Below are 13,155 nucleotides of genomic sequence, written 5' to 3'. Positions count from 1 at the left end.
GTTAAGAACTGAGAGAGATGATTTTACATAACAAATAGACTTCAAAAATCATGACATAAAATTCAAGTTGATAATATGTGGCAAAAAAAGAACACAAGAACAATGATAATCATTTTTCACTTGCATTTTTGAGAAAAGATGAAGTCATTTAATATCTTATATTATCAAGTATCAAATGACTACTCAGTAAAAAGCTCATTCAAGAAGACAGCCTGAATGAGAACCGTGCTCTAATTTTATGTTTCTATCAGACCCAAAAGAGCTCCTTTCTGTAGTCAAAAAGTATTTGTATAAGATTGGTGCATTACTGGTGGGAGAACAAAATGAGGGTTTGGCTAATGGCTAGCACATTCCTTAAATTTGTAACTGAAGCTGTAAAGTCATTTGGATACTGGATGGTCGATGGCAAGCCTATTTACAGCATAATTCACAGTAAAATAATAATTATGGCATTATTAATGGCCTGCAGTATCACTTTACATTTGTCTCTATAATGCTTTCCACAGCACCATCAACAGATAGACACTGAGTCAACAATTTTTTGATGATGAAAATGATCACTTGCTTGATTGACTTGTAGCTTATTTCTTGTACAAAAAAAAAAAAAAAAAAGAGTCCTTCCATTAGCTGTCTCTTCTTCTAGGAACATGCATCCCCAAACATTTACATGGCTGACTCCTTTGAATCATTCGTATTTCAGCTTAAAGGATGCTTTCTTTGACCACCAATCTAAGCAGTCTCCCCATTACTATTTTATTTTCATTTTCGTACCTATGTCGGTTCGCCAGGGCTGCCATACCGAAATATAACAGACTCAGTGGCTTAAGCAATAGAAATTTATTTTCTCACCGTTCTAGAGACTGCAACTCCTACATCAAGGTTCCTGCAGGATTGGTTTCCTCCAAGGTCTCTCCCCCTGGCTTGTAGGTGGTCACCCCCTCGCCGCCTGTTACAGTAGTTCCCCTCTGCACGCAGGGTTATGTCTGTATGTCCTAATCTCCTCTTTTCATAAGGGACTGAGTCAGGTTGCATTAGGTCCCACCCAAAGGGTCTCATGTGGACTTAATCACCTCTTTAAAGGCTGTGTCTCTAAATACGAACAGACTGGGAGGTATCGGGGCTATGGTCGCGAATTTTGGTAGGACACCATTTCACATAACAGTATCTAAAAATATATGGAATTATAATGTCTCTATATATTTACCTGTTTATTGTCTTTCCTCTCTCATTAGAAGGTAAGCTCTGTGACACACCTCAACTGTGTCCTCAGCACTCAGATCAGAGCCCGGCACACAGTAGCCACTTAGCATGTATTTGTAGAATGAACAGGACCTATGAATGGAATGGCAAAAGCATTTAATGATCAAATCCTTCACAGCTGTACTATTATAATTTCAGTAAGCTGTCATTCAAGAGTCGCGAAAAGAAAATATTAAGTTTTTTTTTTTTTAATCTTAAGGATGTTCTTTTCCACACATATACAAGACTCTTAATTTATAATGAAAAGATACCGTACGTCTACCGATTAGATCTTGCACTCATAAAGCAGTGGACAAGCCCTACCTTCAAGACAGATGGTGTGGCAAAGAGTTCATTCTGCTCAAAAGGAATGAGAATCACCGGGAAGGCCGAGACAGAAAAAATAAAATATTATTTTTCTCTACTAATAGTGATTACCACCTCTGTGAGCTAAGAAAACTAATTCATGACTGTGACAGAGACTACCAGTTGCTTCCTAATATCTACTTTTCCATTAGTCTTTCTTAACAGAAGCTCATGTTTTAGGTGAGTACATTGGTCACCCATCTAAATGACTACATTTCTCAGCCTCATTTACCGCTGACTTTATAGCCATCTGATTTAGTTCTGGCCAGTAAGCAGTGAGGGAAAGTGCGCAGTGATACATCAGGAGACTCTCCTTAAAAACAAGAGAGGGTTGAGCCTTTTTTCCCTTTATTCTTTCATCTTCTTGCCTGGAAGATGGATGGGAAAGCTAGATTCTAACAGCCACCTTGGACCCCGAGAACGAGGACCACATTCGAGGAGTGGTGAAGTATTGTGCTGGAGGAAAGGAGCCTGCATCCGTTATGACTTCACAGAGTGGCTATAGCAGCACGGGACTCCTTCAATCTTTAATTAATGAATGCGAGAGAGAAATAAGACGGGTTCAACTACGATCATTTTCTTTTATTTTCACTCATATAATGATCAGCATTCCTTTCTTTAATATTCATTGAAAGACTGCGTAGTCTGCAACTGGGTAGGGTCTATGATCCCTGCAATTCCTGGCTTGCCTGGGGTTATTTTCTTAAAGCCACTCCTTTCATAACTGTTACACTGAAGCAGAGGCTTTCCTAAAATTCACAGATATACCACACTGTACGAGACTGCTTACATTTAGAGTTTGCTTGTTTGTTGTTTGTTTATTGTCCTTGAGGGCACTCTCGTGCTCTCCCACGGCATCATAATTTACTCTTCAAGTAGTACTTACCACAATGTAGTGTAATTGGCAGTTTACATTAATGCCCGCCTCACTACACGATATACTCCTTGGGGACGGGAGTCTTATTTACTATGCTAGCTCTAATACTTTGTACAGATCCCCGCCAAGTATTAAATGCTCATTTAATGACTAGATATGCTTGCTAATATTTTATCTATCTATGCATCTCTTTTGCTGACATATCTACTCCAGGAGAGATGGTTTAAAGGCAGGTGTTATTATGGTTCCAATACGCTGGGTTGGACCTCGCTTATGATACTATGGTGCTCTTTAAACCCTTTGTGGAATGTGTAGCATGTTAGCAGTGATTCCCAAAGTATTGCCCTGTACTAGTATCAGAAGCATTATAGCTTTAGTGAGATTGCTCAAGCGGCTAAATATAATGATGATGATAAATAATGGTATATAGTCATGGGGAGTGAATGTGACATAGTACTTATGAACACAAACTCTGAATTTTTAAACAAAATTTTTCAATGTTTATTTATCTTTGAGACTGAGAGAGAGAGAATGAGCAGGGAAGGGACAGAGAGAGACAGAGGGAGACACAGAATCCGAAGCAGGCTCCAGGTTCAGAGCTGTCAGCACAGAGTCTGACATGGGGCTCAAACCCATGAACTGTGAGATCATGACCTGAGTGGAAGTCAGACGCTTAACCTACTGAGCCACCCGGGTGCCCCAAGAACACAAACTTTGAAATGAGAAGCCCGAAGATCAAAAGTCCAGTTTGACTACTTACTATCTCTGTGAACTAACAATTCTATTTTAGAGGTGTTATCAGAATTAAATGATTTAATAATTAAGTCACAAATAGATGCATTATCTTTTAAAAGTGCCAAGTTCTTAACATGGCATATGGCACACGGAAAATGCTCAAGAGTTATTAGAACTCAGTGTCACATTTATTTCATCTTTCTGTCCGTTACGGACTGCTGTCTTTCTTGTTATTTTACCAATTCTTTCTCAACAGTGTATTCAATGATATACTGGTCTAAGTGGTCTAATGTGGCAACAGCTTAGACTGCCAAGTTAAGAATGATAATTAATGACTCATTATAGGGTTACCCTTGTAAAATAGATCCACGTAGATCTACGTTGACTTTGCAAAGTAGAGTGTTTGTTTTTGTGCCTAACTTCTGCTTGCAAAAAACAGAATTATAGAAACACTTTATATCCCAGGTCTTGTATTGTGAACACACACTTATGTATTAACTATACATTTTATATTTCTTTTAAAAAGATTTTTTTCCGGGCGCCTGGGTGGCTCAGTCGGTTAGGCGGCTGACTTCGGCCCAGCTCATGATCTCGCGGTCCGTGAGTTCGAGCCCCGCGTCGGGCTCTGTGCTGACAGCTCGGAGCCTGGAGCCTATTTCAGATTCTGTGTCTCCCTCTCTCTGACCCTCCCCCGTTCATGCTTTGTCTCTCTCTGTCTCAAAAATAAATAAACGCTAAAAAAAAAAAAATTTTTTTTAAAGATTTTTTTCTGTAAATTAGGCATTCATTTTCACTATGATAATAAAAGTCATTCTTAATAAAGTAAATTTACAATAGAGTTTTTACCTTTTTATTCCTCAAAGACCAAGAAAAATAGCTCTTAGTTAAGCGGCATATTAAATCTCATCTCAAACACTGTATTGACTGAATATCAGTCATTTAGCACTTAATCTGTTTAGTGTAACTCTTTCAGTGAGACCAAAAACGGGGAAACTAGAAGAAAACTTCTAAATTGAACATGACATGTGTATAAATATCTTATATCCAATTTGTAAGTGCTTTAGTACATTCATCTTATCCTTCAATGATACTGTAATCCTATATTTTGGGAATCCAATCACTATGATGGGACATCCAAAATTCATTTGCATGACTTTTCACTAAAATTAGTAAATAAATATGAAACAGGATAACATTTTTTTTTCCAAATTGCCATCATAATTACATGGGAATTAAATTTGTTAAAAAATGTAGATTGAGCTTTGTTCTAATTGGTTTACATTTAAAGATTCTTTGATCTGTGATAACAGTAATATATATTAACATGTTGCATTTTAAAGTGACACTGCCTTTCATTAATCAAGTGTCTGTATGGTTGATTAATTTGTACAAGGTTTAAATTGCTATGAAAATTTATCATTCATAGCCATGATCTCCATTTACATATATGTTAATTATGGTAAATGTAATCTTTTTCTGAATCCTCTGGGCTGCATACTAAAAAGACAAAGTGATCAGAGTGACTACTTTTTCTATTACAAAGTGAACTCTTCTGTTAGTACAGTCTGTTGTAGTTGTCAGAGAAGCTAGGCGAAAAACATTACAATGTTTTCTGCTAGAGGCAAGTCCAAATTCTAAAGATGGTATTTCCTTTTCAAGTGGTTTCTTTATTCAGTAGCTATAGCATTTACACACAGAATTACTATGTTTATTTACCATAGTATTTAGTACTATCTCTGCATGCTGCTGGATTTTTCTTTTGCTGCAAAGCGTTCTCTTGTATTAACTCTATTATTAATAAGCACAAGATAAGTTTTTAATACATCTGTAAAGCAGAATGACTTGAAGTTAGAAAAGTCTGTAATACAGCTAAATTAATTAATTGTTAGAAATAGAAACCTTTGCCGTTACACAATTTTAAAACTACTTGGAAAGATTCTGTACAAAAAAAGGTAATATATGAAAGTCACAGTAAGACTCTCTAAGAGAAGATTAGATTGATCTTTTGTTTTTGCAGATAAATACTTGGTACTTGAGAAAACTGAGTTGTTGATGGTTTTTATCATTTTCTAGTTAAGCATTTAAATAGCCAAGATAAATGCAAATGTTATGATCTATGGCACTAAATTTCTACTGGACATTTTTTTCTATGTGTTGATCCCAAAGTATTGAGTGAAGCTGGAAACACGAAGCATGGGTCTAGCGTTCCACAGTCTCACCACTAGCCTTTCCCTTAGGAATGTTTTCTGTAGGTTTTCCCCAAATCCAGACCATGCTAACCAACAATTATTTTATTATTAGTTTTTAAGAAATGCTTTCCATTTTTTCCCTGATAGTGACCTTCTCTCTCTTAGCAATGATTGATTTGGAGAAAATTCTAATATATCATAAGTGAAAATGGTATCACGACTAATGTTTTCGAGCGAATGTGATAGGCTTTGCTAGGCAAATGTTGGGAAATTTAATTATTTCTATTAAATGTCTATAATTTCATGCTTAAATTGTTAGTATTTACATAATATATTCACTTCAAGAGAAGCCTCATTTCTTAGTCACAACTTAATAAAATTAAAATACCCATCTTCGAAACCTTTGCAAGCATAGCACCTCTGACTACCTGACGAGGCTATTTTTAAAGACACTTATTTGGTAATTTTCTTATAGTCAGCCTAATCACAGGAGAAACAAACTAATATGGCACCTGTTCTGATAGATGGATGTTGTACCTTTCATCTCCTGATCTCAGACCTTGTAAGACATTTTTCAAAGAAGCATCACTTCCCTCACCACAGAAATGCATCCACCTCTAAGCTGGAAATAGCAAAAGCATAGGGCAGAAGATGAGGAATATATTATCCAACTAAAATTACAGAGAAATTTTAAGTAGGCAGAATATAATTGCCCAATTTGGAAATTAGCCAGGACACAGGGTTTAACATCATCTTTACTCTTTTGAAAAGTGCCATGGGATTTTTAATAACTGCTGGTGGTCAAGACCTTGGTTTTACCCTCATCCATTAGACGACACCTCCAGCAGAGCAGTGCCCCCTCATACCATGCTGGGGCATCAGTTCAGTACTGACTCAGTGAAAATTGTGCCACCTACTGAATCATCCACGGCTCATCTTAGAGTGCCCTAGCTTTTAGGATTTCTCTGGAGAGCTGTTATGAAAGATGGGACCAGGCTCCATGATGCTTAATTTATGAGATTTCAAGGTTTTCAATGGTTAAGATCTCAAACCTGAGTCTTATTTTCAATTTTAACCAACAGAGTTTTCAGAATTTTTTCATGCTTAAGGTCTATAATGATGATCTTGAGGATCAATCTCTACAATGTACACATCTCTCCTTGGAAATAAGGGAATAAAAACATTAAAGACACACACCTACATAAACATACACACACTTATATACACTGAGACAGTGGATGAAAAAGCAGATTCCCTCACTTGTGACATATTAGATTATTTGAAAATGGAAAAAGGACCATCCTTTCACTCAAATGAACTCATGTAAGCCACCTTCTACAAGGAGCTTATTCCCCCCCCCCCCCCCCCCCCAGATTTTAAAGAATCTAGGAACAAATACCTTAAAAAGTAAATGCAAACCTAGGGGGGAGTTGACTTCAGTGGCCAAATAAAGTGAATTTTTGTAAAAGAGAACTTTCATCCTAGCTTTCCAAGTAAAACTTTCCCATCTACAAAAGAATCTCAATACAGCTTGACTGTTCCAAAAATAGCTGAAAGAGGATCAAGTTTTTTAGACAAAATTCAGGTGTGTTCAAAGGTATGTGGTAAAATGCTGATGTTTCTTGGCCCCTATGATTTATTTTATCAATTTTCTTCATCCATGTTAATGTGTGTACACTGTATATACATATATATTTGTATATATATTTTAAGGGCTCTTGCTATTTTCAGCAACTTTGGTCTTTGAAATGATTTTCAGAAATTCTCTTCTGGCTGGTAAAAGTATCAGTATCCTGGAATTGAGAAACTGTTTCTGAAAGTGTTTCTTGAGGTGTTCCTTCTGGAAATAACATTGAGTAAATCCTGTTACTTGTGTGTGAGAAAAAGAGATAGTTGGAAATGGTTATAAAGAATAGATTGATACAATATAGCTGAGGCTGCAAAGAGATTTCAACATATCCCTGTGTTTTCCCTCACTCTTGCTGGCACCAAGGATTCTCAAGTTCTCTCTCTCTCTCTCTCTCTCTCATACATAGTCTTCTATTTTCCTTTTCTGATATCATCAGGTTCAACTTTCTCTATCACCTATTTTTCCTTTTAAGAATAATCTATAATGGGCAATTCTTGTTAAACAGAAAATCTTTCTCAGCTCAGCCTATTTCCCAGAATGCCCGTATACAGTTCTGCTGTGATTTGATCGTTCCTTCCTAGTAAATTAACAGCTCAAATATTGGACATTTGGAAATCAGGGAAAGAAAAACTATTCTAGACAACTTAAGTCTGATTTGGTAAATTGCTACTGCTGTGATATAGTTAGTATGCCTCCCTAAGTGGCTGGTTGCTACCAGATGGAAAAATGAATCACTACTTTTTTTTCATTATCAACGGGAAAAGCACAGTTGATAGGTATTCTTCCTATGTTAAGAATGAAAACTTGAGACAGAAACCCTCTCTGACTAGGTCATATAGCTCCTAAGTAATAAATGAAAAGGTTTAGGTAAGCTGTGGATTGTCAGGGCTTTGATAAATGTGTAATGTTGAGAAGACCATAACTTCCTACAAAGTTGAGTTAGAAATAGGAATTGTCTTTTAATTTCCAATCTAATAAAACAATGCATTAGATTGTATTTTCTTCCATTTAGGTACTATCTTTCAGTACTTTTACACACATTTTTCACATATAATATAGCTATTTTGAATTCCATCATGTTTTTGTTTCCAATGTCATTTTCCTTTTTTGAAATGCCATTCTCTAAACCACTGTTTCCTTCCCTAACCTTATTCTTGTTACTCTAATTCTCAGCTACCTACTATACTTGCTTAAGAAAATAATTTTGGCTAAACATAATCCCCACAAAAAAGGAAGAAAGAAAGAAAGAAAGAAAGAAAGAAAGAAAGAAAGAAAGAAGAAAAGAGGAAAACATCCCTAGAACCAATCAGTTCAGTTGTAATCTGTCAGTATTTCAGCTAACAAACACCAGGGTCTATTTCTACCAACAACTATTGTATATGTATACAATCAAGAACATATTTGCCTTTCTAATCTTTTGTAAGTAAGGCTACTACTAAATATAGAAAATTAAAAAAAAAGTATATATATAAAAGACCATTCTGGATGTAATATTTGTTACATTTCCCCAATTATTGTTAACTGAAATTTGCATGTTTCTCTAATGTATTTTTCTCCTTTTTAAATGTTTATTTATTTTGAGAGAGATGCACGTGCACAGGAAAGGGGCACAGAGAGAGGGAGAGAGAGATTCCCAAGCAGGCTCCACACTGCCAGCACAGAGCCTGATATGGGGCTCGAGCTCACAAAAGGTGAGACCCTGACCTGAGTCTAAACAAAAAGCTGGAAGCTCAACCACTCAACCGACTGGGCTACCCAGGCGCCACTTTCATGTGGTTTTCTATTAAAGCATTAATTAATTCCTTGTCAATGCACTTCAAACAAATGATTGTAACATATGGTTGATTTTGATAGTCATTACCTCAGCCTCTTTCTCTTAGAAATGAAATGAAAATGAACACACATTACAGAGAAAAGGACAAAGGACACGTGATTTCCTATACCCAAATATTTTCCTCAGTAAAACTCTTAAAATCCTAGAACCAGGTCATCAAAATTTTATACGAATTCCTAACCATGAAATTTGACAGATTAAATGTAGCTTTCAAGTTAAATGCTGGATATATACATTAGTCACTTAAGCTGTATTAAGGGCATCCTGAGTGCTTTGATTTTGGAATGAAAACATGTAAATAATGTTACATGTAAAATTGACAAATTCCCATATATAATGGGTTGAAAAGTGGTCCCCCAAGAGATACGTCTACATAAAATTCCTAGAAACTGTAAATGTTACCTTATTCAGAAAAAGGGTCTTTATAGCTGTAATTAAGTTAAGGATCTTGAGAAAAGGAGATTATCCTGATTTCGGTAGGCCCTAAACCCAATGACAAACGTCCTTAAAGAAGACTCACAGAAGATAGACACAAGATAGAAGAGAAAGAGGCAAAACGACAGAAACAGAGATTAGAGTGGTGTGGCTATAAACCAAGGAATGCCAAGGACTGTAGGCAGCCGCAGTAAGGTACGTGAGAGGCATGGGATGAATCTTCTCCCAGAGCCTCAGTGGATCATCACGGATGCTTTGGTTTCAGGTTTCTAGCCGCCAGAACTGTGAGAGAACAAATTTCTGTTGTTTTAGCCACTCAACTGGTGAAGGGCAACCTCAGGAAATGAATACACTGTATAATATGTATTGAGACACACAATGTGGTAATGGTGAAAGTGGCATAGGAACAATAAGTCAACTAATAAAAGTTTCAAACAGATGAGTAATAGTATGAAGAGTTTGTTTCATGCGTTTAATACACTGTTATCAGAGTCCAGTGGATTAAATGATCTAAATCTCCCACTAGAGCTAATATCCAACTATAAAAGCTAATAATTTACCTCTACTTTCCTCAAAGTACAGGGGTGAACCATACAATAAAATTTTATAAACTTGGACCACAATCATCCCAAAGGACCTGAGATGAATAAGACATGACATGTTCCAACAACTGAAAGCAAATAACAGGAACCAAAAAAACTCACATGTTTGGAATATGGTGTGAAGGAAATGAAGTGTCTAGAAAAGAGACCCAGGAGGCAGGCAAAAACCAAACTGCGCAGGTCTAAGTTGCTGAAGAGACGACAGTGCCCTATACTAAGTAAGTGCTTTATTTTGTTGATTTTTATACCCTCAAATGCGAACAACATTTCTGGGACACTCATAGTCTGAATGGGCAAATTAATTTTAAGATTATGAAATAAGATTTCATCATGTTTACTTGACGACAGTCTATTTTTGAGCACACTAAAAAATCTACGTGGTGCTGGTCCTTTACGTGTAAGTTACCATTTTACCATTACATTCTGGCAAATAGCAGTCGATGCTCAAGAAATAACGTTGAATGAACAAGATGGAATATTGGGCGTTCTTTTGGTAGTCACCAGAAGGGAATCAGGGACCAGGTGGGGGTCTGAACTTACTTGGGCTATATCATATGCAACTGGAATCGTTAGTATAGGTACTGGCTTTAGTGGCATGGCCTGCGGCAGCCTACCAACTATCTTTTTTTTTTTTTTTTTTTTTGCCGTAAGGTAGATGTTTCTTGACCTGCTCTTCTCATCAGGACTGCTATCTCAACCATGCTTAAGATATCTGCTGCCTCTATCTGTGGCTATGACACTAAAATTTCTTATAACTGACAAACTAATTATAGTCACAAATACTCCCTCAAGGCATTATCTAGGAGATACTTTGTTAGTCTAATTCTAGCAACCATATGCACATAAACAAAATACTTCTATTTTAATCTAATATTTTATTTACAATTTCACTAATTAAAACTGTCTTCCACTTCGTTAAATTAAATGTTTGATAATGATGCCATTATGTACGTAGAGACGATCAGAATTTCGAGAGCAAGACCAAAATTTCTCTTTTTCCCAAGGAAAGGAGATCGGTTCCTTATAATTACAAAGTTACAAAATTCACATGAAGAATGGCTATATTTGAAATTCAGTGATATGTAGATAACAAAATAATTTTTTCACATTTGTAGAAGTGGTGGAGGGTCATTTCTGTTGCAAACTGATTCAGGTTTTCATGTTATAGTCTCATGAGTGTAAAAATTAAAAAAAATAATAAACAGGTATGTATACCATAGGAAAGGATATATGAATGTATACACATAGGCAAATGTATGCTTAAAGAAATACTTAAAATACTGCACAGAATTTCAGTTTCTCAACATTATAGCATGAAACAAGCCCTTCCCAACCCCCAGAAAATCCTACCATTTTGGAGACAAAAATACTTATTAGAATTAAAAGTTTTCATACAAGAGTACCAGGTATTTATTTCTGTATATCTTGAGAGCTATATTCAAGCTTATGCTCAAGCTTTAAGATAACAATAGTGTAAGCTCTAGGGTGGAACAAAAGAAGGGGAAAAAAATCCCAGAAGTTCCCAGAGGTGGTTAGGGAAAAAAAGGAAAGATAAGAGAAATGAGGGAATCAAAGAAAAAAGAATGAAGATTCAAGGATGGGTAAATCTCCTCTTTACTTAGCTTTTCAAAAGGTTTGTGATAACCAGCTTTTGTGTAAATGGATTTGATGGCTCTGGGCTGAAGGTGACTGACAGCTGAATCTAGGCCCCCTCAAGAGTGTCACCCTGGGGATTGCCATTGTTGCAGACGGTTTCTTCAGACTGACCCAGAAGAATCATTATCTCAAGGGAACTCTAACAACAGCCACCCCCGAGCAGCCTAAGAGCTAGAAGTAAGCAACTTAGTCTCTCTCTTGAGCAGTAATTACAACGGTAAGGCAAACAAGGTGTGTTACTGAGTGAGTTGAGCTTAAGTCTTTCTACAACCGTCATTTACATACATACATACATAAACAAATAAATAAATAGGAAGTATTCAACATCCAAAGATTTTTCCTAAGCAAAAAAAATTTTAACATCCCTCCCACCCCGCTGCCAGTGTTTTGTTCTTTGGAAAAACAAACAGACCTCTGGGTCATCCTCAGGAAATGCTTGACTGAAGAAGGTAGAAAAGGTAAATGTTTCAGAATCTTTCTTTTTCAGCAAATCTGATATGTTTACTCTGGGACTACTTCAGCTAAGTCATTACTAGTCAGCTCAACTCTGGGCCTATTGCTTCAATATCATAGAAAACAAACGCCTTCCGTAGCGTGCTGCCTCAAAGGCAAGTTAACGAGGTATTTCACCCACCTCGTAGCCCTGTGCCTTCAAGCCCTGTCCTGCCACTCTCCAGGACCCACGCTCACCGACTCGCCACGCCGCCTGGGAAGTAGGCAGCCATTTGCCTTCCTCTAAACTTACAAAGAGGCTCTAAAGGTACCCGCTGGGTGGTGAAGGAGTTACCTTAATCGGACCTGAAAAATAACGCTGATAAACGTTTCAAGAGGCCCTAACCACAATTAAGCCCATTTTAATGGCCTTAACTTACCAGCTCTAGCTTCTGAGTCCAGCCTCCATCTTTTCCGGTGGAGGGCGGGACTTCCTGTCTGGGGCTGGGAGTACCTCTGTGGGAACGCAAAGGGAACTACCAGGCATTTTCCAAGGGGACGGGTTCTGCTGCCTGTGGAGCTGTTTGGCTCAATGCCTTTCTAAATTAGAGATAAAATAGTCACTTCAGAAAATAAATCTTAGTCTGCCTTAATGAAAATTAACAAGTTTTCATTGTCTATGACTTAACCTAGTGGAGACTGATCGTAAAACACGCAACGTAAAACCACTCTACCTGCAAATGTGTTTGTTTCCTTACTGGTTTCTTTTTCTTGCTCATATCTTTGTTTTTATGTAAAATTACTCTAGAAAGTACTTCATGCGGCCAAAAATTTAGCATAATTCCTGATATAGTAAGAGATCAATATGTATTTGCTAAATTTTGATCCCTGCTTTGAAATCAGTTGTTCTAAGCTGGGCAGATCACCGTGCTCTACTGACTGAGCCAACCAGAGGCTCCATACATTATCCTGTGTGGGTTATTACTATATGTGATTGTTTGCAGAAATATTTCTTTTTTCTTTTAGACTTGTAATAGAAGAAATTGAGGCAAGGTAGTGAAAGATTCTTGAACTTGGGCCTAGAATCTTGATTCAGTCATGTTCAAGCCTGGCAAATTACCAAACATCTCTGGACTTTAGTGGACTCACCTATAATCATT

At 36.9% G+C, this 13,155-nt stretch overlaps 1 long non-coding RNA gene across 1 annotated transcript in view; it reads right to left on the bottom strand.

The window, feature by feature from the left end:
* The window catches only part of LOC128314047 (uncharacterized), a 42,954-nt gene extending 30,470 nt beyond the window's left edge, over positions 1-12,484 (bottom strand). Inside the window, exons 1-2 of the long non-coding RNA XR_008295395.1 lie at positions 12,436-12,484; positions 1,205-1,332 (exon numbers count right to left, since the gene is read on the bottom strand). This is a non-coding gene — a long non-coding RNA (uncharacterized LOC128314047). The remainder of the gene's footprint in view (positions 1-1,204; positions 1,333-12,435) is intronic.
* Positions 12,485-13,155: the final 671 nt, after the last annotated feature.

Source organism: Acinonyx jubatus, chromosome C1 (genome assembly GCF_027475565.1).
Source record: "Acinonyx jubatus isolate Ajub_Pintada_27869175 chromosome C1, VMU_Ajub_asm_v1.0, whole genome shotgun sequence".
NCBI lineage: Eukaryota > Metazoa > Chordata > Mammalia > Carnivora > Felidae > Acinonyx > Acinonyx jubatus.
Note: the sequence above shows the minus strand (reverse complement) of the source record. Positions and strands in the feature narration are given on the sequence as shown.